At 43.5% G+C, this 27,160-nt stretch overlaps 1 protein-coding gene across 10 annotated transcripts in view; it reads right to left on the bottom strand.

The window, feature by feature from the left end:
• The window catches only part of LOC111868240 (poly(rC)-binding protein 3), a 114,530-nt gene that overhangs the window by 53,352 nt on the left and 34,018 nt on the right, over positions 1–27,160 (bottom strand). Inside the window, exon 1 of one of the 10 annotated variants that reach the window (XM_023858703.2) lies at positions 11,824–12,083. The exons of 8 other annotated variants lie outside the window; for them this stretch is intronic. The gene's annotated coding sequence lies outside the window, so the exon portion shown is untranslated. Of the gene's footprint in view, positions 1–11,823; positions 12,084–27,160 lie in introns of those variants that run through there. One more of the 10 variants, XM_023858704.2, reaches the window with a different exon arrangement.

The raw sequence follows: 27,160 nt of genomic DNA, 5'->3' as shown, positions 1-27,160 counted from the left end.
GGAAGGCCTGAATATTGATCAGCCAGTACAGTACTGCTACTTGACAGTAGCACCACTTGAGTTGTGAATAAAACTGCTGAGCTTGGGGAATGTGAGATGCTGATGCCATGTATCCTATTACCAGTGTAGGAGAACATCTCACAGCGATTTCTCGACAATCATTATCCACTAATATCTTCAAATATAGTTTCTTAAGCCTTTCAGTATTTTGTACAACATGACTCTCTTCACAGTCCTGTGTAGTATGGTTGATGCTAATTACTGTCACTAGCAGTGTAAAAATAATTAAAGGCTACAAATACTTATCCTGCACACCAAATATCTTGATCGCTGATCTACTTCACCACTGTACGCCAAACAGTAGAGTATGGTACATGTAAATACTCAAGACACAGGATAAATGCAAAATACCATCAACTGTGTCCAGTATGAAGGCCAAATTGTTTCAGCTTCAATTGTCCATCATCAGGAGCATTCAATATTAAAAATATTGCATAACCTTATGTAAATTATTTAAATATTTGCATATCATTTAAAATAGACTATATAAAATATAATTAGCATTAAAACTAATATGATGCAGAAATTCAGTGATATATGTAAGTAACTGCTTCTTTAACATTTCTGGTGTAATGCACTCAGTCATACCATGATATACAGAATTGTCTCTCTAATCATGTCTTGCGCCATGTCTGTGGTGTTTTGTGCTGGTATGGTTTTAATGGTAGTGATATGTTATGTAATACCTATTTTAAATACCTCATGTAAAATTTTAAGTCATTTATTTAATAATACGTGAAGTTTCATTACCACTGGACATCCTGAAGATTGCCAACCGATGCTGAGGCAAACTTCACCTCATAATTATTTATTAATTAAAAACTGCACACACTTGATTATATTCTTGCATTAAACACTTACAGAAATTCACTACAGTGGCTGAAAATGTAGTCGATATGCACAGCGAATCATTCAAAAGACCCAAAATAAGAGCCTATCAGGATTGTATTGCAATGATGAAACAAAAGGGTTTTGTGGAATCTGGGAATATGTTATAAATAAATCCCTGTACCATAAACTAGTAGTAAGTTTGTAATTTACTGTGATACATGGATCTGAATAATTATCCATAGTCAATCAGTCTTTAAACAAACTGCAACAATGAAGCATCACACAATGCTGAAATATATTCCACTTCATACAAATTCAAGAGCAATATCATTCATAATCGGAAACTCATAATAACTGGTCTCTCTGAAACGTAGTACAGTTCTAAAGAGTACGAACGCATGATATATGAGCATCATTTGTGATTTGCTTCACGCAGTTACTTCATAAAACTTTCAGTTAATTCTGAATGTTTTGAAGTGGTGCACTTCTTGCAGCTGCTGTCACATGTAAGAATTCTGCATTATATAATCACGTGCCCAACTAGCTGTTCCTTCCTAGATGCAAACGTAAAAAAAAAGTTCCAAACATTACATCAGGAAAAATACTGCATACTGCTCGAAATTAGGGACTCTACATCATATAACCATGATGTTACATGTTACAAGCAAATGGCTCAATCAACATTTAGTACAGGTATACAACAGGAAGGGAAATTTGTTAAGGGTATTACAGAAATTTGAAAGATGTCTCAAGAAGTGGCTTTTGGAAGTGTATTATTGAATTTGGGCTAAAGCTATCAGGCTGAGGTTGCTCCAAGGCAAATAATTCCCCTAATTGGTCCAAGGCCTGTAAACTAGAAACAGAAATCCCTAACCAGAACACAAGAGCTGTTAACTCACAACTTGTGCAGAAGTTACAAATTAAGAACAGTCAAAAGTATGTTAAGTGTACATCTAACCTAAATGCAGACAAAGCAAAGCACCACCCGCCCCACAAAAACTCTTCAGCCATTCTGTGTTTCTGATCTGGAAAGATGAGTACATCAAGCCTAAGTGACTTCAGCAGAAGAGTAGATTTGCAGCTCAGGATAAGAGAACAGGCCTAATCCAGTGAGAATGATATAAGACTACCTACCGTGTAACTACACTGGGTTAGATACCCAGGTCAGCAGCGAACTTGAAAGTGGCCAGTTCTATGAAGGAAAAAAGACAGATGGCAAAACAAATACAACTACTGAAAGTGAAGTGACTGAGGTGAAGACGATTAACATTAAACATGATTAAACACAGCCTTATGTGTAAGAATGATCGTTCATTTACCATTCACATCTGAAGTGGACCCAGGGTCCACAGTGAATCTGACGAATGAGAAAAGCTTCAAAATTGTTTCCTTAATTATTCTAAAAGGATTTAAAATAAAAGCCTATCCAAGTTGAAGATAAATACTAATGGTGAATGTGAAGCATGTGTACAGGATAGTGACAGAAGTAAATCATCTTATACCTCGACGGATTAGGCTCTATGGCATGTTCCCCTTCAAATTTTTGAAGCTGTGAGTATAACACATGCAGTCACAGGAGCAAGACACAACACAAAGCACAATACACACGAAAGTAGGAAGAATACTCCGATAGAAGAAGACAGGTGTGACTCGCGTATTGAGATACGACATAAGGATGACAAATCCTGAACAGTTTTAATATTTTTAATATTTAAAATTTATCAATATATATGACGAATAAGACAACAGGGCATGCAATGAAGTAGTTTGACGTACATCGAAAAGCACCTGAAGATGGCACTTTTGTGCTGAAACATGTAGTGCAAGAGAGAAGAGTAAGGTGAATAAATGTATGCACTGTAAGACGGTTAGAATAAATCATGGAATGTCAATCCTTTTTGACAGTTGATACGACTCCTTGGAAGGGGGACCAGCCCCAAGTCGACCCCAGGGCCATAGTGCGGCTGGAAGGATTAGGTCATTTGAAAAAATCCAATGACCTCATCGAGACTTGGAACACGTGACCTTAAGGCTTGTAGCATAGTGCGTCAACCAACTACACTACTGCATGCCACCCTCAGCATCTCAGTAGCATTGTAAAAGGCTTCCTAAATTTATTTTATGGTTTTGAATTGTGTTTGAAATATGTGGTTAGTAAACAGTCAGGCTACAAAGGAAAATGCTCATGAAGATTAAGTGTGATACTTCTACCTGAGGGATGGAATAAAAGAAGACATGGTGAAGTCTTGTTAATTGCATGCACTATGACATCTACTGTTAATGCTCTACATCAAGGAATCGAAATTTAAAATCCTCACACCAACAACAGATTTTGAGCGAATTTTTTTGGTTATCTATGCGTTATAATTATACAGCTCGGAAAGTGCTGTTGTACTAAACTTTGATTGGACTCACAAAGTGTGTTAACCTTATGTGTCAGCCAACAGCATGCATTATTTCAGTATCAAGTCTCCAAATTTTGGTCAACTCCAAAATACTCGACAAATTTCAATTATAAAAACGTTAAATTCTGTAATATTGCATAACAAATAAGTCCCAAGTTCTGCATTGTTTTCATTCCGAGAATGGTGGCACAAATTCGAATAAAAACTCATTTACATCAAAACTGTTCGGCCATCTGAAATCAAAACGCCAACATACTGTCACCGTAATTATATTCAATACAAGTGGATGACGTCACACGCGCGTCATACCGCCGACAATCAATGCGTGGCGCAACCATGGCAACGCGTTGCCTAGCGACCGCTTTGGGAGGGGGTGGAGGGGGTGTTCAAGCAACGGATGGCCGATATATAAAGGCTAATGTACAGTGAACGGCTGATCGAGTTATGCACGCTCTTAAACGTCCATTACCTTTCAATACGCTGTCCACCGTCTAAAAACATGAGGTTGTCAAAATGGAATTTCACCGCACGCAACAATTCACTGTCGATGCTCCATACGAACTAGAGACCCAAGATATCTTACCCCTCGTTCCCCTTTAGGATTTCCCATACTCCGCCAGTCACCCTTGAGAACGGGGTGAAAGTGTCAGGTTTTAGAAGGCCATGCAGCAACTGTGCAACCCTTCCATCCTTTCACTGAACTAAACAACTAAGGGCGTTCCGTACATAATGCCTCCTGTACAGAAAACTACAACAGATACAGAAAGCATATTAACGCAGTTAATTAGAGCAAGATTTCAGCTACTTACAGCTATTTTTCCACGTAATCACCACCATTCATTATGCACTTTTGCCAGCTATGAACAAGAGCCTGTATGCCGCGCCCGTAAAAGTCTGTGCCAGCAGAGGCTAGCCACTTTCTTACAGCTGCAATGACAGCATCGTTGTCTGGAAAATGTTACACACGTAGTCCGTCTTTCATAGGCCCAAAGAGATGGAAGTCTGAAGGTGCTAAACCGGGGCTATAAGGTGGATGTGGTAGGACAGTCCAGCCAAACTGGTATGGGGTCTAGCGTTATCGTGTTGCAAGCGAAAGGTTGTCTGCTTCTCTGGCCTCACTCGGGAAATGCGGGCTTTCAGCTTAGCGTCGTTTTGTAGCGTTCAGAATTGACAGTCCCTGGTCGTTATCTGCTGATCTGTTCGGATGAGGCGCTGTTCATTGTGAGGAGTGGCAGCTGAGCAGGGACGCCCATGGCGTGGCTTGTCGTGCACTTCACTTTCGCCACTGTTGAAACGCACTACCCACCGAATCACTGTGCTGACATCCACTGTATTGTCTCCGTACACCTTTAGCAAGTGTCGATGGATGTCAATGGGTACAATTTGTTCGGCAGTGAGAAATTCAATAACACATTTCTCTTTCATACGCACTTCTATGTCAGACGCCATTTTGGTAGACTGCTCTGCTGTCGCTATCTGTCGCAATCTGTCGCACGACAACCAAATTAACAGTACTCTGGCGGGAAGGTTCAACCTTTACTACACCACCACCAACATCCAGCTCAGACGTTACATATTAACACAAAAAAATAGGAGGCATTATATACGGAACGCACCACGTATCTTGATGACGGTGCCGTAGCAATTGCAACGACGACCTCCTGCATTTTCCACTTTATTTTGTGGAAGACAGCCGGTCCTAACATTATCATGGGATTTCGGTCTATAGTCATTTCAGCTAAATCTGCTAGGATGCATTTCTGTATAAAATGCGCAACTCGAGAATACATAAAAATGGTTGGTAAAAATCTGTTTCTATTCGGCAAAACCACTTTAAACAGAGACGTTATCCCACATGGTCCAGTAATTCTAACATAAAATGAACGCATGTGGTTAAATTAATTTACATAAAGCAAAAAAATAAGTGGGTTGGTCTGGTCTTCAGTCTGCAGTTTGAGAATTTAAAGTAGATGTATAAGTCCAAACTTAAGGCAGGTGTATAAGAAATGAAAAATGGAATTACTAAGTCGCTTATGTTCAACCCCATTGAACGGAGAACGGTTGAGATTCGATCTGTAATATTTACGACACATACAGCCATGTTCCCACTGTCTAAGGTATGCACTATCTCAGAGTGCGCAAAATTCTGGAATCCTGCGTTACAATCCCACTCGGAGTATGGATTATTTACGTGTCTGTGTTGTACTGTATTGTGTATGTACAGACCTTGCGAAGCGCCGATTCCCCGCCCAGAGATTCCTACCAAACGTACTGTCACGTGTTGGCTATGTTATGCGACAAATAACTTAACGCCGGTCTTGGATCTAGCTAATTTATTGCACTCTTATCCACACTTACATAACTCACAACTTCAGTATTCCAATTACTTCTCCTGCTGTAAAGTCAAAGTCACCTTGCGACTGACGGTCGGTCGGTCGGTCGGTCAGTAAGTCTTCGTGTCGAGCCCTATTTGGGACTCATGACCAGATATTAATTATTACCGTTTGACAGTTACGGTCTTGTTTCCGTGGGGCGCCTTCTCTGACGAGAGTTCGGGTCTGTCTTTTGTACATGCTGCTGGCCCTTGCCAGCGCAGTCTTGCTCGGGTCCGAGTCCCAAGGGACTCGCGACCATATTTTACTGTCTCAGAATTGAGACTTCCCTTTTCGTCGCCTCCTACGACTCGCAGGGTCACGGTGGAGGTATTCGACCCCGCCTCCACACGGGGTGGTCACTGAATAGTGTTCGCTGCTCTTTATACAGGCTTGGCACGGACCACATAGAAAACACATTGCTGCTTGGCAACAGATATCAGGTATCAGGCGTCGTTACCGAGCGTCGCGCAACAACGGGATGAGTGGGGGTATGTGACGTCACTCTCACTTCCTGTTGCGCCATCCAAGCGTTCAGTCGCCTAGCAACGCGCTGATACAAGCCGCAACTGTCACGTTGCGCGTGTCCCGGGGCCTCTGTGGCTCAACAGTTCCTGCATAGAGCCAATACGCCACAGTATTATAGTTTCAAGGGTTACATCTAAATTTAAACAGGCTAGAGAATCTAATTCGTAAAAGCTTCAAAATAAAAATTTGCCATGTTCATGGCTCAATTCGAAACAAAGACCACGGCCTGGGCTGAGTTACTTTCCCTTCAACACAAGAACTTACATGCATAAATTCTAATTACTGCTGGACCACTCAACAGTCAGAATACTACCCACAATGAAATAATATAGTCGGAAGAGTTGACGGTTTGAAGACTGTTAAAATAAACGCAATTTAACTCTTGTATATTTCGGCATTAGAGGAGGCTCTATTCCAGCACTTACAAGCACTGCCTCGCTAAAAATGACGTATGTAACGGTCTGTACATTACACTAATGAAACAATATTATGCCACAAAAACAATGATACTGACCACTCAGGTTAAGGTCTGAACACTTGACGAGAAGGTTAACTTAACCACGCAAAGACTTTCAAGAACTTAGAAAACTGACAAAAAGAAATATGAAGTTCCTGCAGTACCAGTGATCTCGGTTATAGCGACCGGCTAAGAATTTGAAGGCCGAGGAATCGGACTTCAATTCCCAGCAAGGGGAAGAGATCGTTCTCTTCTCTAAAGCATCGAGACTGGCTCTGGGGCACACCCAATCTCCTATCTAATAGGCGAAAGGTAAAGTCATCCCTGTGCTTAACTGATCAAGCACTATGCCAAGAAGCCGTACGAGGGAGTGGATGTACAGACCCAAGTTTTCTTGACCTCGGCGCTAGTTGGAGGTGAGTGGGGGTCAGCTTTACAACCCCGCCGCTTTACCCCCAGAGCAGGTATGCGTGAAGATGTGATTTCAAGTAAACAGACGTGCCTATTAATGCCGTTCGGGTCGTCCACACCCCCTGGCCAAATAATTAGCCTATGCAGTGTTCTGGCCTTTCTCACGATTCAATTGTTCCAGGAATGCAATATATCGTTTAGGTTTCCGGCTTTAACGCTTGGACAGTTTTAAAGAACTGATTTATGTGCACATTTTCAAGGGAAAATCTATCGGTTCTTTATAAACTAATTAGTTTTCAAATAAAAATACTAATTACAGTTCAATAAATAACTCCGTGGCTTGATTCCGCAAGCGAACTATACCGACCTAGCGACCGCCGCTTGTCTACGAAGTTAGTGCCAACTTTAGCGGACTGAGGGTGTCGCGTGGTCAGCGCTACGGATCCCCACGGCCGTTAATCTCAGTTTTCTAGACCGGAGCCGCTATTTACTTGCAATGACTCAACTGTCCTCACGAGGCTGAGTGGACCCCGTTCCAGACTAACTACTTCTCAGGAAATCTGGCAGATCCGGGAATCGAACCCGAGACTTGTGGATCTGTAGGCATGAACTCGGACCACTAGACCACAGAGGCGGTCCAGCTCTCAAACAAGAGAAATAAAATACGAAACAAATGACTGTTCACTCGTCATGAATCATTACATTATACAGTCCTACCTCTAGAATGAGCAAACTTGTTACATTAAAACAAATACGTGAGCGCTTTAAATTGCACCGATACGGTGACCCGCCCACATACATACTGTCATGTGATATACGGCTATAAACGGGGTTTGGATTGATAAACAGATTTAGTGAATACTTACAACTCTTACTCAAGTAACTACAACGCCGCACAAATCACCATCACACATACTACTACTCTTCTCCCAGTTGGTCCCCGTTAAAGAGCTTCCGGACGGACCCAACGACGGTATTCTTACGTGTTACGTTGCGCGACGTGACATGTTCCATTGCTGAGTCACCGTTCATTGCGCCATTGCCCAGCAATGGCTACGTCTTCCATTCCCCATGTCACAATATGAAGCCGCGAAATTTGCTCATTATTATTAGGGGACTAAATTTAAAAAGGCTTTTGTTTAGTCTGATCGTTAGACTTGCAATACTCTCACAGACTTACTTTCTATACACACAAGTTTTGTTAGCGCGAGATTTGCCGTTGTCATGAGGCAATTTCTGGTTACAATGGCAATTAAATGTCGAGCTGTAACACGCTGCACGAAAGTAAGTTAAGTGGCTAGGCCGCGCCATAGCTCAAGCGGTTAGTCGCTGGCTTCCCACCGCGGCGGCCCGGGTTCGATCCTGGGTCTTGTCATGTAGGATTTGTGGACAAAGTGGCGCTGGAGATGTTTTCTCCGAGTACTTCGGTTTCCCCTGCCAACCTTCATTCCACAAAATTCTCCACAATCACCTATCATCTCGGGCTGGCGCAATAGGCCAGAAGTGGCCGCAGGACAAGGGACTTTATCCCACCCCACTATCAATAAAAAAAAAGTGGCAGCCGACGAACGAACGAGCGAGGTCTCTCTTCAGTGCATCGTGTCTACTGCATTAGTATTGGAAATGTTTCAATACGGATATAATTAACTGTAGTATACTATATGGTGATGGAGAGGGGCTCCAGATACGAAGGGCTGCGGACAGTCGACAAAGAGTGGTCCTCCAGATTTGGGATTGCGCGTGGGGCTAACAATCACCGTAACAAATACTACAGAGGGTAGGCGATTCACGTTTGAATACCTGTCCGCGTTATTCGTGGAAGACGGTGTTAAACGTCGATTTCGATGCATCATTCGATAACACGTAATACTGAAAAGAAATCCGGTGAGAAACGGGGGGAGGGGTGGAATCCTAATAATACACCATCTTATCGTATACAAGAAACTACGAAAATTTGAAGTGCCCACATCTGCCGCTACGACTGCAGGCCTACGTAGTGTGCGCACTGTAAACAACTAGTACCCAGTCTTTTATGCTGTTTACAATTTAACCTGTCCTAAGCCTTCGTGCGACAGACAGATTACAAACAATTTTACCGGCACACTGTGCGACGGAATTCTCTGCAAACACTGGCAGAGTAAAAACTGCACAAGCTGCCTATACAGGCTTTTGACAAGAACACAGGCACTGCGATGACATAATTCGGTACCAACAATTCCTAGCCCATTGTTGTGGTCTTCTGGTCGTGACAAAGTGTTGAAAATGGGATAAACATGGTGACGGCGTACACTGTTAATCCTTGGGCATATGAAATGCATAAGATCAGGACGCGGGTACCGTGCAGTCATTTATTAGTCATCAAACTGAATTGAAAATATCTTGTACACAATTATGTTTTAAATAGTATCAAGTAAGGTGAATGTAGGGCCGCGCCATAGCTCAAGCGGTTAGTCGCTTGCTTCCCACCTCGGCGACCCGGGTTCGATCCCGGGGTCTGGTCAAATGGGATTTGTGGTGGACAAAGTGGCGATGGTGTAGGTTTTCTCCGAGTACTTCGGTTTCCCCTGCCAATCTTCATTCCACCAACTGCTCCACAATCACCATCACCTATCATGTAGGGCTGGTACAATAGGCCAGAAGTGGCCGCAGTACAAGGGACTTAGTCCCACCCCACTAGCAATAATAAAAAAAAAAGGTGAATGTACTACGGACAATGCAAAATGTGTACCTACCAGACATAAATGAGGAGCCGGGATAGCGGCTGGCTACGGGCTGGACGACCGAAAGTCCGGAGTTCGATCCTCGGTAGGGTCGAGACCGGCTGTGGAGTCCACCTAATCTCCTATCCAATGGGTACCGGGGGCTCTTTCCTTGGGGGTAAACCAGCCTGGACGTAAAGCTGACCACTCACCCTCGAGCTAGTACAGAGGTCAAGAAAATGTGGATCTGTACGTCCCCTCCCCCTTACGCCTCCATGGTGTAGTGCTTGATTAGATAAGCACAGGTACAACTTTACGTTTTATCTTTTTACCAGACATACATGTGTGTCTAACGGCTTGTACGTACCTTAGTAAGACATACACGAAACAACTATGTCGTGGGTGAAATAATGGGACGGGTTCTCAGATGAAAATGTAACCACAGTCAAATCAAAATGTGTTAGGTACGGCGGATACGCATATCAACAGCAGGTTTCCTGACTCACTGTTGGTAAAATAACCAAAGTGTTTTTACTACTAACATCAATCAGCTGCATCAGGACAGCACGAATAAGCAATTAAACATTAGACACTTACAAGCACCCAAGATACAAACCAGATTTTTACACAACTTCTCTAGTCACCCCACTATCTCACAAACGACGTTATGACCACATACATTCTTCACAAAGCAAATTGCAAATGCGAACATAAATTTGCAGGTTTCGGCAATGCACTCTTGATGCCTTCATTAAAAGCAGAAAGAAAACGTGAGTTCCGAAATAGGGGTGACCTTATTACCTACATTCGGTTTCAGAATTTATTTTTAAGCATCAACCAATGAAATCTTTGAGACTGGCAAAGGAAGTTAAAACAAACCACTTGCTTTAATTTGTTAGTTAAGAAGGTTGGGGGGGGGACAGTCTATATACCGTTATCTGCAAGGTTATTACCCCTACTTCTCGCCCATATTCAAAATTAATGCAGGGAAGAAACGTTCGAACCTATTATGATCCTTTCCTTCCCATTACGAGAGTCTCGTGTCCTTTTCTATTCTCGCTAAGGCAGGTAGAATGTTGAGATTGAAACAGAATTCACTACTAAGGAGAGACCAAGCAAAGGCCGCATAAGGTAGTTCTCACTGGTCAAAGTTAAACGCATATTGAAAGCTGAGGGGTAACGTGGGAAGCAACTGCTTATTTCTATCTATAAATGGCAACATTTCAAACTCCTTAATGTACTCATAACATCACTCATAAGAAAATCAACATGCAACACAAAATATCGAAAAATTACATTAATAATTATATTCCAAAGAGTTACTTCTACAAGTACATCTTATTATAAACAGACTACAGACAGGTGAGAGAAGACTGCATCTCATTCTGAATTAATGCAGGCACATAAAATGATCAAACATTCAAGTCATAATTACGATAAAGATTGTCTCTCTACAAATGAGCTTCACAAACATCAACTTTACGCTGAATCAAATAAAACCGGAAACCAAACTTTATTATTTTTCTCCAGAGGAACGGGTTGCAAATTTCAAACCGCATTTTCTGCTTCAATTTATGCAATTTCACGTCTGAATACGTTCCTCTTAGTTACGAATATGAAGGAAAATCTAATTGGGTACCGACTATCACAATGAACAGACACTTCCGACGGTCCCAAATCAAAATTATTACAGATGACTCGTTGAAACATAACGTAAGGTAGAACCACGAGGGTTCATAAATAGAACCTGATGTTACATGGGCAGAGTTCAACGTAATGAAAATCAGCTCAATGAACTACGCCGAATAACTAGAACCAGTACGGCAGCACTAGGTTTCGAACTTCGCTTAATATACTACAAGCCTATTAATACAGCATAATTCAATAGTGCAGACTCCAAAATCCACGGGAAATTAAATTTAATGTGGTTGATTTCAGTTCAAGTATCCTAGGAGTAAAATGCTAAAAGAATTAAAAAGCAAAATATATAAATCACACATCGACGGATCTTATGATCAAGTCTCAAAACAGGGTGCAAGCTGTTACAGTATCATACCGACCTTTAATCACCGCCAGAAGAGGAAGATACACACATGCAGAGAGAAAACAAATGCTTGCCATGTAACGTAGGCTGCCACACACACTGACTCCACCGCACTCACTGCACTAGGCTACAAGGTGATTCTGGCCTGCCTACGGAGATGGGGGTAAGAGAGGGGGTTGGGCTGTCCCACAAACAGGTAAAAATAAAACTTATATTGATGTGGACTAGGGAAATGGGTCTCTCTAGCAGTGGTGTGAATTCAGCTGGCCTGGCCAAGAACCGAACTACGTACTCAAGGTTGTACGTACTCTCTCCTACTCCTCGCCAGTTGTATCCCCTCCACTTCGCTCCCTATACCGCCGCTTACCCTGGACCACGCGTCGCGTCCCAGCCCGGCCAGACGGTAGGTAGGTAGGGATGTTGGATCAATGTCTACATGGGAACCCTGGATCAATCGCCCATATCTTCAGGAGACACTCGACCCTATTTTCATGATGAGATTTCTCGCCTTATCGTCACGACACATTTTTCCCAGATACTAAAAACATGTTCACTGTTTTATTTGAGGTTCTCATTGCAGTAACTGTGAAGAGTTACTGCCTTCTGTGTTGCAACACGGTCTAGTTCGGAGAATGTCCGATGTTTCGGAGGAACTTACTGCTTCCATCTTCGGGATCGAGGAGTAAGCCAAGCTAGCTGGTTTCTCGCTAAGATTGTTCTTCGACCCTGAATACAAAAGTGATACGCTCCTCCGAAACTTCGTGATTTCTCCTAATTACGCGGTGTTACAACCTTGAAGACCGCGCTCTTCAGTTTCACTGTGGTTCGTTCAACAGGGTACCCGGGGGGGGGGCATTTCTTTTACGAGGCACTGAGCCATCTTTACGTACATGATATGTCGCTGCCCTCTCCCCCCACCCCAATATTGTATTTACAGAAGTGTAACTGTCCATAATACCCACAAATCTAAAAATTTTCAAGATATATTCGGGCACTTGTTTCTTTTTTTACACGCTCAGCAAACGCCGCCCAATCTGAAAGCGAAATTACGACGTAAATACCAGTGGAACTCTCCACACAACCATATGAACTGGGTTACCCCAGCAAGGACAACTTCTCCGACACTGGTGTACTGCACACAGCCAAAACAATGCCACAGGGGCAAGCTGATTCTTTAAAAAAAAATAACAATTTCGATTCCGTCAAATGTATAAAGGCTTCAAAGCATAAACTACACATTGTATATATTTTCGCTCCTTCCAAATCCGTATGTATGAAAAATTAAACACTCAACGCTATATACACTAGTTTTTATAACTTGTACTCTTCTCCAAGTATAATTAGAATAATCAAGTCAAGGAGGATGAGGTGGGCAGGGCATGTAGCACGAATGGGGAAGAGGAATGCATATAGGGCATTGGCGGGAAAACCAGAAGGAAAGAGACCGCTGGGAAGACCAAGGCGTAGGTGGGTGGACAACATTAAAATGGATCTCAGATAAATAGGATGGGATGTTATGGACTGGACTGATCTGGCTCATGATAGGGACCAGAGGAAGGCTCTTGTGAACAAGGTAATGAACCTTCGGGTTCCACAAAATGCTGTGAAATTCTTGAGAAGCTGCAGAATTGAAGGTTCCTCAAGAAGGGCTCAACTCCATAAGTAATATACTCGTACACTCGATACTAAGAGCGTCGTCATGTAACGAAATAAAAACGTATCTAGGGTCTAGGCCAACTGTGATTCTAACCAAACCAACAAATGAAACTGTTCTGTGAAACTAGTTAGATTAAAATCTGACTCTTCAGTATGCCCAAAAGAAAAGTGCAGCAATGGGCTACTCCAAATGAATCCAATTAATCCTTCAACGCACAGTACCATCCTGTACGTAAAGCAAGCTTTGACATAAAAGAAATACATTTTTCCTAGGGCGTGTACATGTTTCGTAGGGTTTCCAAAATAAAAAGTGACTCAACAGGTCGTTGGTCTTCGTAATTGTGACGCGTGTTCTCTGTGAGGTAGGAACTGAACCTTTATAAATGTTATTTAGATGAATTTCAGGCTTCAAAGGGGAACAGTGAAGATCACGCCATACAAAACCAACAATTAATGCCAGTTCTCTGAGATATGACGTCTAGTACGTTGAATGTCAATCTTCGACCGTGAATGTACACGTTAGGGGCCGGATGATCAAAATCGAGGTTCAATTCCCGGCAGCGGTCACGGGTATTTTCTTCTCCACTGTGTCCGACAGATCCTAGAGCTTACCCAACCCCTTGTCCAAAGGATACCGGGGATTCCTTTCCTGGGGGTAAAACGACCGCGGTGTGAAGGCGCTCACCTCTATTCAGTACCCAGGTTAAGAATTCTTAGAACTAGAATTCAACTCCCACACACTTCATTGTGTGATGCTTAATTAAGCACAGGACTATTTTTTTTATTTCTCTTAATAGGGGGTGGAGTCCAACTGGGTCCACTCGGCACGGCGGCCACTGATTGGCCTATCGTAGCCTGCCCAGGGTGATTATGATGGAGAATTTGGTGGAATGAAGATTGGCAGGGGAAACCGAAGTACTCGGAGAAAACCCGCCCCATCGCCCCTTTGTCCACCACAAATCCCACTTGACCAGACCCGAGATCGAACCCGGACCGCCACGGTGGGAAGCCAGCGACTAACCGCTTGAGCTATGACGCGGACAAGCACAGGACTATGTTTATTTCAGTCGACCTCTTTGTTCACACTTGAATATAAGTACTACCCTTGAAAGATGACGTAAAATCAACGAACATCGAAAGGCGAACTTCCCGAAAATATAAAAGAACGGCACTCAACGCATGCCCTAGGCCTACGTGAGCAGATTTGGGACTCGATTAATGCGGCCAGGGTACAGTCACGCGCATCATAAAAGCCGCACAACAAAAGAACATCATTTGGCGGCACATTCAACTTTCTGTTGATCATTTTACAACGTAATAAGTATCTACTTAAGCACATAGCATCAAAGCGGTAGAATGACGGAAAGGGTTGGAAAGGGACTGGAAGCTGTCGTTGCCTAGTTGAGGTACTAACCCGACATTTGAATAGGAGACTGAGGAAAAGCGCGAGAAAGAACAGTCGGGTTAGCCTTGTGCACAGGTGGAATTTCGAGCCTCGTACTTCCCAAATACACGAGTTCGTTACCGTTACACCGACTGATTTGTTGCATGTTTATGATTAATACTGCGTGTTTGTTAATCATGTATAGATTTATAACGGAACAGTATTTCCTTCCGAACAAAACAAACACATGAGGCAGGGCGACGGTTTCTCGCCTGGAGCCTCATGTTCAATGTTTCTTAGTGGACGAAGTGGCAATGGAGCAGGATTTCCCCTTGCCAATCAACATTTTATCATTGTTCCATGGTGTGTACGATTGTCCTCACCAGGCAGTACAGTTTCCGTCACATTCGCAGTCTCCAAGTTGACAATCTGGCACAGCACTTGGCTGGCTGCAGAGTAAGGGCATGAGATCTTTTAACAAGAATCAAGTAATCAATATGGAGATCCTAACATGGGTCCGCTCCATTTGTGGCTTCATAGCCTTACCAGCCGACAAATCACAGCTAAATAAATACAAATTTGTAAGATTTGAGGCTTTCACGGCGGTGACTATGAGGAAAGCAGTCTTCTGGGATTTGGCATCGTGTATATGTGATGTTAACCGACGTTTCGGAGGAACGTATCGCCTCCATCTTCAGGGTAGAAGAAAAAATAAAAGAAATCTGCAAGCGAAGAGGCCGTGAGAACCGGTAAAAGTAGTCGGTTAACACCACATATACACGGTGCCAAATCCCAGAAGACTGCTTTCCTCAAATACAAATTTAATGCGCAAAGATCGAAATGTTTGCATGTGTCCTCTTAACACCGGAGATGTTCCGAGTTTTCGAAGACAGTTTTTTCCATACACAACACAAGAACCTGCCAGTAACCACTCCGTCAGTGAGCCATGAATTTATTAAATTATTTGCTATTCTTCTGTCGCGTCGCGTTAAAATATAAATGCTCCACTGTGTACTGTAATGACAAATCGACATAGCCGGCCTAGTATTGCACCATTTCTGTAATCGCTGATTTCTATGAACTCTCAATGCGATATAAAGCACAGAAACCTTGCAAGAAAATTATTTAATGGCGGCGTGCCTTCTGATTGGATCGTAAAGAAATTAAACGCGGGGCTTCCCAAGTACTACGCTAGACATGGTCTCCCCCACCCCCAGTGGAGTATAAACTGTAATAATAACTGCCTAATAATATGATCGATCATCACTGCAACGGAGACACATGACGTCCAATTATTAGTCTGTAATTACGACTTTCAATTGCTCAACAGAACTACAAAACACACAAAGTAGGCGCATCGATGAAATGTAATATAACTGCTTGTCTACTCAAGGAAAAACTTACGTCCCAAACAACAATTCCAGTGTGCATGTGCCGAATGCATAGCACTTGCATCCAGACTCGTATCATACGGTAAAAATCATCAAGAGCACCGAATTGTGAAACTCTTCCAATTCAAGTATTCGTTAGAGGCATCGTGATGCAAGCATCCATAAACAACAACAACAAAAAAACTCCGTGGCATGTAGTCCGCAAGCGAACTATACCAACCGAGCGGCCTTCGCTTGTAGGCGAAGTAAGTGCCAACTTTTGCGGATAGAGGGAGTCGCGTGGTCAGCGCAACGGATTTTCACGGCCGTTAATCTCGGTTTTCTAGACCGGAGCTGCTATTTCCTTATAATGACTCCTCAATTATCCTCATGAGGCTGAGCGGATCCCGTTCCAGACCCACTACTTCTCATGAAGTCTGGCAGAGCCGGAAATCGAACCCAGGACCTCCTGATCTGCATCCAGAAACTCTGACCACTAGACCACAGAGGCTGTCCGATGCAAGCATCCATAACCGACAAAATCCAACGACTTCTTATTAACTCCCCACTGCAAATGGCTCTATTACTGAGGCCGGAATGCCCCAACTCCCGTAAACGTTGTGTATAAAATGAACTGATTCAGCGTAAATAAAAATTTGTCTACGTCGTTAACAGCATGTCGTTCAAAAATGCTTGGTATGTGAAGTTCAATGTGTATGGCTCGGTGGCTTTAGAAGAGTCATGCTCTTACGGAGATTCTTTCGTATGAATTCAGATGAAAACGAAGTATTAAAATCGTTTAAGCTTATACTTATTCCTTGTGGCGTTAGTTTTAATTTTTTCTCTCCTGGTAGGCAGATGTTCTTTCTTATTTCATTACGACTTATATTCTAATGGGGGCATGCGGTAGCGTAGTTGGTTGAGGCACTATGCTACAAGCAGGAAGGTCGCGGGTTCTAGTCCCGATGAGGTCATTGGATTTTCTCAATTGACCTAATCCTTCCAGCCGCACTATTGCCCTGGGGTTGACTCAGCCTCTAACAGAAATGAGTACCAGGACTTAATTAAATACCTTTCCTGGGGAGTAAAGCGCGGCCGGCGCGTAAGGCTGGCAACCTTACCGCCATCTTTGAGCCGATTGTCTAGATAATGTGAGACCCCCAACGTCTCACAACCCTGCGGGCCTTCACAGCCTGTTACACCGATAGCTTTTTTCTTTTTTACTTATATTCTAATCTGTTATTTACACAAGCACTGAGGTTTTCACGTCGGTGACTGTTAACAAGTTTTTCTGGGTTGTAACACCGTGTCGTCTCTTGTGGGGCAAAACGTTCATTTGGAAAGAACAAGCTTTCATGGTTGAAATGTGTTAAGTTCTGGAATATGCTTCGTTATATAGGCAGGCCAAGAGGGAGGTCATGAGACCCAAGGCGTCAGGGTATAAAAAGAACATTATAGCAAATGAGAAAGGAGCCAAAAAGGGTCCCTTATATAGTGGCACACTGGCTTATAGTCACACGAGGGAAATGGAATAGTGAAAGAAAACGACATTTCCATGTACACCATAACGTTTCATGGCGGAAACTGGAATTGTACGAAAGGAAGGGCAAAAACGGCCCCTTTCTGGGTAACTACTTTTCTATTCCAATACAGCACTAAATGTCCGCTTATCAAGATGGTTTGTGGTAAACATCTGTGACTTCCGATGTATCCTCTCTGTACCCTAAACTTCAACGACCTCAGTATTAAGCTGGCTGTCATTATTATTTCACTTTGCCTGCAATGCAACGTCATTCAATAAGCTGCTGTCACGATAGAACAATCTCCACGGAAACTCACAGAACCAAATTAAAAATGACATCTTAGAAACTATTTAATTGTTTAATGCGTTATTTCAAAATATTTCCGGGTCTGCCCGCTGGTAACATGTCTGTTAAAAACGACGGCAACGAACATAAAAATGCCTAACCTTAGCGCGTTTAACAAATAAGATACGCGAACTACATTAATCACGATATTTAATCCGGAATTGTGACGTTTGATGGAAGTAGACGCGGCCAAAAATTTGCCAATTAAATTCCACCTCAATAGCACTACACCAAATGATAAATCATGGACTTCTACCTGTCGATTAGAAAGGCTCGTCGGAAGCTGATATCACAGAACACATAATACGTCACTCATGCCGGTATGAATGTAAATTACAGCAGGGAGATCGTCAATCTCGTGGACCAGATCCTGCGACATTACATCACAGAGCAAAGAAAAGCTATCTGCATTAGCAAGACTGAAAGCCAAGCTCGAAAGGGCAAGTTGTGGAAAAAGAAAATATGGGTTTCCATTAAAATGATACACTGTCATGTTAAAGACTTCATAACTTGTACTCTTCTCCAAGTATAATTACAATGATCAAGTCAAGGATGAGATGGGCAGCAGGGCATGTAGCACGAATGTAAAGAGGAATGCATATAGGATACTGGTGGGAATGGCAGGAGAGACACCACTGCGAAGGCCAACACACAGATGGGTGGAGAATATTAAAATGGATCTGAGATAGGATGGTACGGATTGGATTGGTCTGGCTCAGGATTGGGACCAATGGAGGGCTCTTGTGGACAAGGTAATTAACCTTCGGTTTCCATAAAATGATGGGAAGTTCTTGAGTAGCTGCACAATTGGCAACTTCTCAAGTGCTCGGTTCCATGACTGACTGTGATGTTAGAGATTAAATATGGTACATAAGAGATATAGAACATTCGCGGCAGCAAATAGTCACCTTCACGTTAAGGCCGCTATTAGCCATAAAGCTAACAGCAGTGGTTGAGGGGCTGTGCTACAAGCCGAAAGGTCGCGGGTTCAAGTCCCGATGAGGTTATTGGATTTTTTTCAGTTGACCTAATCCTTCCAGCCGCACTAGGCCCTGGGGTTTACTCAGCCTCTAACATAAATGAGTACCAGGAATTAATTAAATATTTTTCCTGGGGAGTAAAGCGCGGCCGGCGCGTAAGGCTGACAATCTTACCGCCATCTTTGAGCTGATTGTCTAGATAATGTGGGACCCTCAACGTCTCAGAACCCTATGGGCCTTCACGGCCTGGTACAGGGATAGCTTTACTTTTTTTACTTTTATCAACCATAAGCAGAGGCCCGCGAATGCATTCGATGGAAATTTGTACGGTCCCAAAAAGCGTTACAGGCGTGAACAGAAAATAAGGAATTTCAAGCATACCACACAAGTTCGCGCATCCACCATGTTATTATTGAACGCAGAAAATTGTAACGTATGGCATGAGGATGGTCTCCAAACACGTAACGCCCATACCAAGGTTTGTTAAAAATCAGCTGGTCCAAAGTTGAAATGTGCCATAAAAATACGTAAACAGACAGCACAGTGATATCATAAACCTGCTTTTTCCCATGATGAAAGATATGCTGAAACAAATTCAATCTAGCTCGTCCAATAACAGACCGTCACTTCCAAGACTGACCCACAGCGTCCTGAGTGTTTATATAAAGGCACGTGATTCGAGTGTTTTCGGCCTCTACTTTGGGGCAACATTTTATTTTATTACAATTGAATATTTCATGTTATCAACAAATAGGAAGACATGTGAATGTAACGGAAGCTGACGGCATATAAAAAAATGGTTTGAAAATCTGTACATAAAAAAAAATCAGTTCAGAGTGGAATAACAGAAAGGAACTTATCCGATACGCTCAGGAGCCAGGCATCTGACATTTCACGCTGTATTCATTCAACTCGAATCTTGTCCACAGAGTCCTCTGCTGGTTTCCTCATCCCCTCTAGATTAATTCTGGTAAAGTGCGATCAGACACGGCCACTTCCATCAATTAGCCGCTACATGATCACTACACCTGGTTCAGTCACGTCAAAAACCTATGAAAATAATCAAGCACGACTTCCCTATGCTACATGTTAAGCTCACGGTACGATTTCAAATATTTTGACGGTACTGCATCATGGCTGCCCAACGTTCGAGCCGCGTCGAACTATCACTTCATGTACAACACGAGAACGACGATCCGGTCTCAAAACAACACCGTGGCCGGTAGTCCGCAGCGAACTACAACGACCGAGTGACCGCCACTTGTCGGCGAACTTACTGTTAACTTTATCGGATAGTGTCGCGTGGTCGTTTGGTTTTCTAGACCGGAGCCGCTATTTCCTTGAAATATCTCCTCAGTTATCCTCACGAGGCTGAGTGGACACCGTTCCAGACCCACTACTTCTCAGAAAATCTGATAGCGGGGAATCGAACACACGCCTCTGCATCTGTAGGCAGGAACTCTGACCACCAGATCACAGAGTAGGTCCTGCACAAACATTACATGCCATATCGGAATATTATGTTCGCACAACTTGAAACTGAGTTTACTCAACACTGCATTTGGGGCATGCTATGTTTGTGCTTTAAACACTGACATTTCTCACTACCGGCGATATGAAAGACCTGGTAGTCAGAATACGATCAATAAACATGGAGTGCCATTCTTCTATTCTATCCAACACTGTCAGACCGTCGTCATAGCAACGCCATTGTGATTGTATGGATCGTACGCTATGAAGCGAAGTGTTCACGTCACATAAACACAAATGAAATCAGTTTCCATTACGGCTCCTGAATACAGACTCCTAGTCTAATTACCAGCCCTAAATAGTCTTACGTCTAGCACTGAGAAGATCATTCGCGTGTGTGTGTGTGTATATATATATATATATATATTCATAATTTGTTACACTCCCTCAAAGCAATACCATTTCAACATGTTCAAGCCTTCCAAAGTACGCACTTTTAAGTATCAGACAGGCAGAATAATAAACCACGGATATACGGAGAATGAAATATTTCAAACAACCCCGATAAACGTAACCAACTCAGCTTCGCTACCAGCGATTCCACATAGTGCAGGTGGCCACAAAAAAAAAAGTCCGTGGCTTTAGTCCGCAAGCGAACTATACCGACCGCCGCTGGTCGGCGAAGTTAGTGCACAACTTTAGCGGATAGAGGGTGTCGCATGGTCAGCGCAACAAACCCCCACGGCCGTTAATTTCGTTTTTTTTTAGACTGGGACCGCTACTTTTTCATTCAAGTTGCTCCTCAATTATCCTCACGAGGCTGAGTGGACCCCGTTCCAGACCCACCACTCCTTAGAAAATCTGGTAGCGCCGGGAATCGAACACGGGACCTCTGCATTTGTAGCCAGGAACTCTTTGACAAATAGACCACAGAGGCGGTCCCCAGGTGGCCAACGTCCACGGTTAAAATCCTTGCCACGTACCCTAGACTCCATCATCATAATCACCCGAGGCAGGCTACAATAAGCCAATCAGTGGCCGCCGTACCGTGTCGATCCAGTTGGACTCCACCCCCCACTAAGCGAATTTAATTTTTTTTAATAGGCCTAAAATGGGACAATTCCCACCCCCCCCCCCCACACCTCACTGTTTTGCCGGAAGCAAAAACATGAATCTCCAGTGTGGCTGATAAAATTTTTCTTTCTTTCCTTTTTAATCTTTGATACTTGACATGTTTCGGTCTTAGGGACCATTTCCAGGAGGACATATCAATATGGGTATTTTTTATTGCTAGTGGGGTGGGACTTAGGTCCTTTGTACTGAGGCCACTTCTGGCCTACTGTACCAGCCCCAGATGATAGGTGAGGGTGAATGTGGAGCAATTGGTGGAATGAAGATTGGCAGGGGAAACCGAAGTACTCGGAGAAAACCTGCCCCAGGGTCACTTTGTCCACCAAAAATCCCACTTCACCAGACCCGGGATCGAACCTGGGCCGCCGCGGTGGGAAGCCAGCAACTAACCGCTTGAGCTATGGCGCGGCCCTTATCAATACAGGCGGAAACTTCTATCACAATGTGTTTGGTCAATATCAATACATACAGACAATATCATCACAATGCCATGAATATAAAATCTGATTCTTCAACAACTACAGCGATGTGCATGAATACATTAAAATGTCTATAAATTATTACAATTAGTCTGTTTAAAAGTATGGTTTAAAACAGTTTTGTTAAAATTTGTAGACCCTAATCTAAGAAATCCGACGTTGCAAAACACACTAGATAGTCTCATTCAGTCACAATACTTAGAAATAACAGTGCCACTAAGACGTTAAGTAAGAAAAGGTTCAGGGCCTCAGATTATTGCCGGAACCGATCTGGGGTACTGAAATTGCGGCCGCCCTTTACCCCCAAGAACATTCCAAGAATATTCCTGGTACTCATTTCTGTTAGAGGCTGTGTCGACACCAGGGCCATAGTGTGGCTTGAAGGATTAGGTCAATTGAAAAAAAAAATCCAATGACCTCATCGGAATTTGAACCCGCGACCTTCCGGCTTGTAGCATAGTGCCTCAACCAACTACACTCATGAAAACTAACTTCTTCCTATTGCAACTTACAAATATTGTACTAAACTTGGCTACCTTCTCTGGTGCCAAAACAAGTTATTTTTAGAAAGGTTATATGGCCTATGCTATGTATTCGCCCACCGGAAACCTATTGAAGCCTGCGTCTTATGATTTTATGCGTCGCTGGATCATCTGAGCATCTAACTTAGATGCTCAGCGGTTTCGGTGCAATGTAATTGTTTAGAATTTACTACCTCTTAACAAAACTTCAAGAGTGTTAAGAGTATAAACTGGGACTTCGGTAAATATATCTATGCCTGACAAACATTCAATAATTCATTCGAGACAGAAAACCATTACTTCACACAATCTATCCTCGCCTTTACACAAGTTAATTACCAGTTAATTCTTCAATAGGAGGGTGCCCTTAATTAATGGGCTCTTTTGAGTCATATTCGTATGGCAGCCATAATAAATAACATTTAAGAACGAAAAATTCACTGAACACGCTCAACCGTCTAGACACTACGGCAGCAGAATGGCATTCACACACCCTAACCACAATTATTTTCTCTGAGTTCTGTTATTTGTAGGTCTTTAGGTCCCCGACAGCAACTTCTAAGGTCATAAACTTTCCAGGTAACATCATAAGACAATATTACCTTACCCCGTTACACCATACTTCGAAGGAAACGGGCAGGAGAGGTCTACCTTCCGAGATAAGACATGTAGTCCTTTTAAAATAAACCGACGTTTCGGAGAAATATATCGCCGTTTCTTCTGAGCCGAAGAATGAAGATAAAGGTGAGATGTTCCTCCAAAACGTAGATTGACTTTAAACGAGCTACATGGAGTATTAACCAGGACAGAACTCTTCACAACCACGGGTGTCAGAACCTCAAATCCCATGAAATGGACAGAGCGAGAACTCGAAACTGAAACGAGGGAAAACAATTCTGAAGAGGTACGTCTCTGAAAGTCACGCCATGATCACGAATGCTGCCGTGAGAAGGCAAAGAAGGCCAAGCATTCTTATCTTCGGGATCAGATGGAGGTGGTGGGTTTCACGCGCAGACCAATTCATCCCCGTTCCAAATGGACATGAGCATGTTGGGCTTCAGAGCCAGTCTGCGCGTGACGACGAAATAAAGCCTTGTGTACCTTAACGCAATCAAACTCCAGCCATTTAGTGGCTGAGCCATCACGACTCCCGACATCTGACATCAGCTGCTAAATAATTTACATCGTATCGCTTGTCTACAAAATTGGGAACCTCAAAATCTCACAACCCAATGGGCCTTCACGGCCTGTTACAAGGATACCTTAACTTACTTTTACTTCCCTATCTGAAAAGTCTTAAATTTAACTATGAGGAGTCAATCAATTGTCCCTACAGAAATGGGATACCTGCGACGGTTTGGAGACCACCCGTCTCTAGACATGTGTCATTAGTCTGCATTACATACCGTCCTCCGTTAGGCTTTTAGCGATAATGGACACTGTGGCAAGATCATACGCTTCACATGAGTCTCGGTGTCTCCATAGCGCTACCAGTGTCGTTAGCACATCAATTTGCTTTATATATACGGTGTTCAATCAAGGAGGAAACTTCGAACACCGTTTACCGAGCCCAATATTCCTCCCAGATTGGTGCTGTAACTTTAACGGCGCGCGTTTATCAGCGCAAATGACTCATTCTGCTATCAGCAGTTACAGCAGCAATCTGTGAGGAATGCTGAGCCGCATCAGCGGTGTTGCGAAGTTTCCTCCTTAACTGAACGCACTGTATTAGCTTCCAACGTGCTAGGGAGGTATTTGGGGGAATAAGCCCGCATCTAGATGTTGAGCAAAACCTGCCCGGAGGGGCCTAAAGATAAACTTCTCAAACCAAATGCAGGGCTAGCGCCCCGCATTAAGCCTTGACCGTCTCCCTTTTCTATTAATGGCCACTTAAGGGCTTAGAGACCATCTTCAGGAGGATGTTTTGTATTCATGACACTGTATTTTATTGTATATATGTATTGATATTGACCAAACACATTGTAATAGTAGTTTCTGCCTGTATTGATATATCCTTCTGAAGATGGTCTCTAGGACCGAAACATGTCAAGGATGAAATATTAAAAATGAAAGAAAGAAACATTTTATCAGTCACACTGGACGGACCTTTTACAGTATTTTTTTAATTCGCTTAGTGGGGGGTGGAGTCCAGCTGGATCCACTCGGCACGGCGGCCACTCAGTGGCCTACTGTACCTGCCCCGGGTGATTATGATGGAGAATTTGGTGGAATGAAGATTGGCAGGGGAAAAGCCTGCCCCAGCGCCACACTGTCCATCACAAATCCCACTTGACCAGACCCGGGATCGAACCCGGGCCACGGCGGTGGGAAGCCAGCGACTAACCGCTTGAGCTATGGCGAGGCCTACCTTTTACAGTAACTACCCAGATGTTATAAAATAAGTCATGGCTGGGGGGCGGAACAGTTGGAGTCGGATATAGAGGGATAGTTGAATGCCGGGGGCTACGGTTAGTTACTGATGAATATAAGTGATAAAGTGGCAGTCGTATACAGTGAATAGTGGGCAGTCAGATTTTCAGTTCCGGAGTTCGAGCGTGATATAGTTACGAGAGGCGAACTGTTGAACAGAGAATTAGACAGTGTGATAGTCAAGAGGGGACCGCCTCTGTGGTCTAGTGGTCAGAGCTCCTGGCTACAGACCCAGAGGTCCCACTTCGATTCCCGGGGCTACCAGATTTTCTGTGAAGTAGTGGGTCTGGAACGGGGTCCACTCAGCCTCGTGATAATAACTGAGGATCTACTTGAATGGAAAAGTAGCGGCTCCGGTCTAGAAAACCGAGATTAACGACCGTGGGGATTCGTTGCGCTGACCACGCGACACCCTCTATCCGCAAAAGTTGGCACTAACTTCGTCGACAAGCTGCGGTCGCTAGGCCGGTGTAGTTTGCTTGCGGACTAAAGCAACAGTTTGTTTTTGTTTGACAGTCAAGAGGGTTAGACATTGACGACGACGGTGTAGTGACAATCGTTACAAAGGTCTGTGATATAGGGAGTTGAAGTCATAATTACGACGGGAGAGACCCACGGGAAGGAGTTGAGAAATTTATGAAGACAGTTACGACGGAAGTGTGATCTAATGAAGTGCAAGTCCCACGGAGGACTAGTGTAACGTTTTCGCCCCCTTGGTACTACAGCCCCAGTGGGCCTAGGCCTACCTCCATGACCTTCTCCGTTCACTTCGGTTTTTCTAGATCTTAAGACATTCGGTAGGACTCCTTGGGTGGGTGATCAGCTCGTCGCAAGGCCTCTACCTCTACACAAACACAGAAAAATGCACACAAATATCCATGCCCTGAGTGGGATTCGAACCCACGATCCCGGCTTCCGAGTGAGCGAAGACAGTGCATGCCTTAGACCGCTCGGCTACCGTGACCGGCGGACTAGTGTAACTATGCAGACATAAATATCGGCATACCGAAATATGCCGCATCCGTTGTGACTGTGATTCATCATTCCCGAAGTGCGCACCCCCATCCCGGTCACTGAAGCAACCTGTATCCCCTAACTCTAGCGATCTGGCGGGGTAAATATATTATCAACGCTGCTGGCAGCCGCGAGAATCTCAGGGGCCGGTATCTTTCGGGCGACTGCAAAGAGCGAAAATAATATATTCCAACAGACTGACTGGAGTTACAAAGTTTTAAGAGTGGAATCAATGTCCCATATTCTAAGCACATCTTTACAACTAAAATTTAACGTCTAACTTCATTCTATTAACATACTCTGTCCCACTTGTCTCGCAACCAAGAAACGTGAATATACATTCGTGTTAGGTAAAGAAAAAGTAAACGGCGATCAAGTCCAGTCACGTCATACAGATCTACATTGCGAGCACAGCGTGAGGCCCAGGTTCGACTACTGATTAATACTTTACCCACGCGTCACCCTTGCAACGGTATCCTTGCTGCAGAGCTCAGCCAGCAATGAACGTCTTACCTCACGTAACACCCTTCTCTCTTTGCAGCTACTGATCGAATCCAGTACATTTTGAACCATTCTTTGTGGTCCTAGGAAAGTACTCGTAAATGTCATAAACTGCTTAACTAAACCAGTTCATTACGCCCATCTCAATAAAACTACTTTAGTAACATCACAGCATGTCCTCTAAACACACAGTGACAAGTGTCTGAGAAGTAATGAGAAAGTGCGGAATTGAAATAAGCAACAGGATATAGAAAATTACATATTGGGAAGCTCTGTAGTATATACTCTTCACTAAATATTACTGGGGCCGGTCACGGTAGCCGAGCGGTCTAAGGCATGTACTGTCTTCGCTCGCTTGGAAACCGTGATCATGGGTTCGAATCCCACTAAGGGCTTGGATGTTTAGTTTGTGTGTGTGCGTTTTTCTGTGTTTATGTACAGGTAGAGGCCTTGCGACGAGCTGATCACGCGCCCAAGGAGTCCTACCGAATGTGTAAGATCTAGAAAAACCGAAGTGAACGGAGAGGTTCATGGAAGTAGGCCTAGGCT

Source organism: Cryptotermes secundus, unplaced genomic scaffold (genome assembly GCF_002891405.2).
Source record: "Cryptotermes secundus unplaced genomic scaffold, Csec_1.0 scaffold364, whole genome shotgun sequence".
NCBI classification, from domain to species: Eukaryota; Metazoa; Arthropoda; class Insecta; order Blattodea; family Kalotermitidae; genus Cryptotermes; species Cryptotermes secundus.
This window is presented reverse-complemented; position numbering and strand designations above follow the sequence as displayed.